The sequence below is a fragment of the Pteropus vampyrus genome, unplaced genomic scaffold (assembly GCF_000151845.1).
Source record: "Pteropus vampyrus isolate Shadow unplaced genomic scaffold, Pvam_2.0 Scaffold67, whole genome shotgun sequence".
Taxonomy (NCBI): domain Eukaryota; kingdom Metazoa; phylum Chordata; class Mammalia; order Chiroptera; family Pteropodidae; genus Pteropus; species Pteropus vampyrus.
In genome coordinates, this window is record NW_011888848.1 from 4,639,345 (window position 1) to 4,645,257 (window position 5,913).

Sequence of the window (5,913 nt, forward strand, 5' to 3'; positions counted from 1 at the left end):
TATTGTAATTAAGTATAAATTATTTACTTCGATGATATACAATGTGAGACTTTCCAAAGTGTAAAATGATAAAAACAGAAAAAAATGTAACCACGTTAACCAGATACTGAGGTATTATTCGCAACAAATATCTATTCCACAAGAAATAAAATTTTGAATGTTTTTTGGCTGGAGATCAAATAGATATCATTTTAGCAGGTATCTTTAAGGAGATAAATTAAGAATTGGGGTCTTTGGTGATTCTCATTTCTGAGAAGCTGATGTATAAATTTAGTTTTTTGCTATTTTTAATTCTCGTTATAAATTTCTATGAGGCTAAATGGACAGTAGATAAGTTTTATAACTTTCCACTGATTGAAATCAATATAATTTTGTTAAAATTGGCCCATTAGCATGCTTTCTTGCTATGTGTGTAGGCAGAAGAGGAGAGATGTACATCCCATGATTCCTGTACACACTCCACTGGACTGACTGCTGAGGGATGTACATAAACCAGGTATCTGAGCTGAGACAAAGAAGTCAGGTACCAGAAGCATTTCCCAACACAAGTGGTAAGACAGAGGGGAAATTAAGCCATCAGCTGGGGAATAAAGAGAAACACTAGGAAGCCAGAATAACTCAATGGTTGGTTTGCCAACATGGAAAATTCAGAGCAGGTAGCGGATTGCTGACATAAAAAGAGACTGGACTGAGACAGGTGGAGGTATGAGAACTCAAGGGCCATTTTCCAGCCTTATGAACTTAGAGTACCATTACTATGTTTCTGTTTTCTGTGGTCTATATTTCCTTTTTCTGATCATTTTGCTGGGTCTAAGGTAGAGTTTATACTTATTGCTGTTTTTAGACAAGACACACTTTCTTCTTCCTGAAATGTCACATGTCATCATAGCCCCTCAACTTCTACCATTCATTTTTACTGTCATCTGCTATTCCTCAAGACATTCTTTCCTCAATCCTCAATTTTTGACAATTTATCTCATAGTTTATTATTTTTTTATCCAACAATACTATTCTTATTTTAGACCATTTCAATATTTTAGTAGGATGAGATTAGGGTTAGGCAAATACAAAACTTAAGGAGGCATTCGCTCTCAGGATCATGCCAGTTTATCATTACCAAGAAATTCAACCCATTGATAATCTGAGTGTCCTATCTTCCAACTCTACTCTTCTAGTACCTCTATTCCAATAATTTTTCTACCTATTAAATTAATTGCCCCCATCTCCTTCGTCCCTTCACTCTCTGTTACCCTCTTTAATTCTATGCCAGATCAGCATCATCATTCCCTAGCATACACACTCTCTACTCCCTTGCTCTTTCTGACTTCTTGTACTGCCTGGAAAAAAAAACAAACCCCAATACATTCAACTCTCTGCCTACTTTACACTTGCATCCAGGCTGAATGCATACAATCATGCTGAATAGTTTTTCTTTAAATTAACAATTACTATGCTCAAGTAGAAACTCCAGGATGCTAGAAAATCATATTGTACTTCCTAGTTTCTTACTCTGCCACCTTCCTACATGACAATTTCCTACCTTCTCTCTTCTCTCCCCTCAAACACCCAGCCCATCCTTCTCCATTTAATACTACTTCTTGATTATGCTTCCTACTTCAGCAATAACATTAAACATTGAGGGGAGAATATATATATATGTATATACACATATATATATACACGCACATATATATATGTTTTTATGTCATAATAAATTTTAGTTTTATAGAGTTAATTTTTTTTTTAATCAAAGTACTGAAATCCATAAGGAAATATAAGTACATATGTTTTGACTGTGGGACTGGGTGATAACTGTCTAAATTCAAAATTTCTAAATTTAAAAGCAGTAGGAAAAAATCACAAGGAAAACAGACTAGATCACATAAAAGTTTTAAATTTCTAAATGGCAAAAAATATTACAAATACAATTTAAAAACAAACATACTGGGTAAATATCATTTATTATGAGTAGAGCTACAATAAATTAATGTCTATCATGTAATCAGAAAGTAACTGAATAGAGTACAAAAAAATAAAAAAAGCTTATAAACTTAGAGAAAAATGTTAAATTCTATTAATCTAAGAAAAAAGATTTACACATTACAATCTTCTTTTTCGAAAACCAAAATAAAATAAAGGTAAATATAAAATTAAAATAATTTTATTATATTTAATAATAATTAAATATTAAAATAAACTATTAATACATGCATAATGATTAAATACAATTGAATTAAAATAAAAATAATTTTAAAACTAGGGCCTGGAAACTCATTTTTCTCCATATGAAATTTGAAAATCATACTACATTTTAAAAAAAAATCTTATCTTTTTGATACAATAATGTAACATCTGAGAATCATTTGGATTTCAAGAGAAAGTATCAGTTTACAATACATTTTATGTATACATAATAATTTTATAATAGTAATTTTCCTAAAAGCAAAAATTGGTGATGGGGAAGCCTAACTGTACAAAAATAGAAGGTAATAAAAAATACAAATTTTGTGTGTCCATAGCACGGAGAATAGTGGATCCATTAGAAATGTTATTGTTAAAAAGAGCCTTTAATTACATAAAAAATTAGTTATGCAATTAAAAATATATATAAATTTGTAATCGGTATGACCTCAATTCAGAGAAAAAAAATGTATGGAGAAAATACAAGAAGAAAATAAAGCAAAATGTATACAACATGTATATCTGAGTAGTATCACAGTGTTACAGATGGTTTTGACTTTTATAAAGTGTTTATATATTTTTCAAAGTTTCTCCAATGAGAACATTTTACTTTTATAATCAGAAAGAGACTTAATGTTTTTAATAAGGAAAATAATTTAGATATAATTAGCAGAACGCCATAAACAAAACAAATCATTATACTTTGGCCATTGTCCTATAAAGAGTTGAGTAAAATTACACACACGCACACACACACACACACACACACACACACACACATGCAGGTTAATCAATTCTGTTGACCTAGGTTTATTAAATATATTACAACTCATTTTCCCTATATTATTGCTCTTTCCTTCTAAAATTCGTTACTTCTAGTTCTAGACCTAGTCTCTCCTTCCCTCCTTCCTTCAGTACCTTTGCAATAAATGACATGGAAAATTGCTTGAAAAAGCTCCTGGCAGCCTCTTTTTTCTGCCTACCTTGGATTTCCTTTCTTCACAAATTAAGCTCTTTTGCCTGTGGCTTACCTGGTTCTTGTGTTGTGCATCTCAAATTTATGCTTCTGTCCGTTTCCCACATCATGGAAGCATGAGAGCCCTTTTTTGAGAGAGACTGTGGCAATTCAGGATAAAATTTCCCCACTTCTATTCTGTCTCCTTCTAAATGATCCCCCTCACCACCACTTCAGGTTTCTAATGATCTATTTCTAACCACTTAACATCTAAGCCATTGCAATTTTCGGGGCTTTGACAAGTGACTGCCTGATTAGATTCACTTATACTGCTGAGTGTCTTCCTCACTCCTCCTTAGAGGGACCCAACACAGTCCACATCTTCTAGATACTTCCTTTCACCCTCATTCTTTTCCTCCTTTCAGCCTCTCTTCTCTTTTAAGGATCTTTCTGTCCTTGTTATTATCAGCCAGCCTAAATAGTCTGAGGCCTCCAAGCTCATCAGATACCTCTTTTCTTAGGTACAACCTCATCTCTGGGAATTGTTCCTTCACAATAACATTTAGTGAGATCATGAAAACACTGGAATTTAATTACAGTTCAATTCTGCTCTTCCTCAAATCCGGTGACTTTTGAGGTTCTGAAGCAGGGAAGAGTTAGCTTGGTAGCATTAACAGTGTGCCTGTCTGTATGTTAACATGAAAGATGTTATAATCAAGTATTTAAAGATCACTGGAAAAAAGTGAGGATGGCATCTTTGTTACTGTTACTGTTGTTATATTTGAATCTCAGGCAATCACTCATCTTCATACATTTAACAAGTTGCAGTAATTAATTGCATGAATATAATCTATCACTGATATTAGTGTCTTGTTTATATGAACCAAAATACCGATTTTTTAATTTATGAAATGGCCAAAGAAACCTGAATTCCTTGTACGTGTAAAACTTAATCATTGGAAGTACAAATGGCTTTACTATATTTCCTCCAAACTTTATGTTTGTTTTATTTCCCTTATTTATATCCTGTATAGAAATCTTTGAGATATTTCTGTATAACGAAACAGCAATATCAATAAGCTCTACCACTTTATTGAGTTTAGCCAACAGCAGAATATTAATATATTAACACTATTCTGTTTGTTATCAAAATTCTGCCAATATATATTATAGCTACTATTTCAACAATCCTAAGTTTGTATTTATACCATACTTATGCATATTTGTGTACCAAATATCAATTAGGAAGCAACCATAAAACCTTAGTGAAATCATCAAAAGTTCACCAGTGTTTTGGGTTTTTTTGTATAATATAAGCGACTATGGTTTCTATCATCAATTATATATTGTAAAAGCTAACTTGTATTTTTCCTACAGTAATTCCCTTTGATCTGCAATTTATCTTTCTGCAGTTTTAGTTACCCATGGTCAACCATGGTCCGAAACTATTAAATAGAAAATTTCAAAAGTAAACAATTCATAAGTTTTAAATTGCATACCATTCTGAGCAGTGTAATGAAATCTCACACCATCCCACTCTATCCCACCCGGGACGTGAATCATCCCTGTGTCCAGTGTATGTACACTGCATATGCTCCCCACCCATTAGTCACTTAGTAGCCGTTTCAGTTGTCAGATCAACTTTCATGGTCTCTCAGTGCTTGTGTTCAAGTAACCGTTATAGTAGCTTAACTCTACATTGCAATGTCTACATCATTCATTCGCTTTATTTCCTCTCATCACACAGGCAGTTTATCATCTCACATCCTTCCAGCAAGAAGAATGAGTACAAGTATAGTACAATAAAATATTTTAGAGAAACCACATTCACATAATTTTTATATATATAGGGTTTGGTAGTATCCACTGTTTCAGACATTCACTGGGGGTCCTGGAATGTATCCCCCACAGTTAAAGAGGGACTTCTGTACTTTAATTGTGCTTGCTATCATCTTTCTAAATAGCCTATCTTAAATTACCCAAGTGTCTCTCCAGAAATGACTCTTGTATCCTCCATAATCTAGGAACAGGGCAGAAACAGAAGTCTGTGAATGCAACATAAGATGCAGAGGAGCCACAGGCGAAGGAGCTCAATTCATGACACAGAAGGAAACTTAAGATTAGGCAGAAAGAAGAGACTTCCCAGAGACTTTTTAAAGCAATTTCCTTAAACCATGTAATACAAGAAGAAACCAAGGTCAACGGCTACAGAAGAATAAAATTATCAGCAGATAGTGCTATAGATATCATTCATCATGATAGGAAAAAGGTGAATAAAAGGATGGAGCTGCCCTGTTGCATGCTGCACTAAGAGGCAAGAGCTGTTGTTAGAAACTCAAATAGCAATAGCAATTAAAATTTATATCTATCTATGTATCTATATATCTATATCAATTTTAAGCCAGTTTAGAGTTTATTACACTCTTATTAATTAAATTTATTATCTGTACCAAGAGATATAGAGATATAGATGTAGATATAGATATAGATGACATAGATTATATAGATAGATATAGATATAGATAGATATTAGATATAGATATATACTACTTTACTGGGTTGAACATTTAAGCATCAAAATTTGCTCAATAAATGAAAATTCACCAGTTGGCTTTTATAATGTATAAATGACCAAACTTTTCCAAACTATAAATTCTACTGGGATTCTTCCACACAAAAAAATTTTTTACATTTCAAAAGGCACTGCATACATTTGTTTTCACACCATTCATTTGAGTTTTTTCCCAATGTGATGAATTTTGGAGTATTCCAACTGA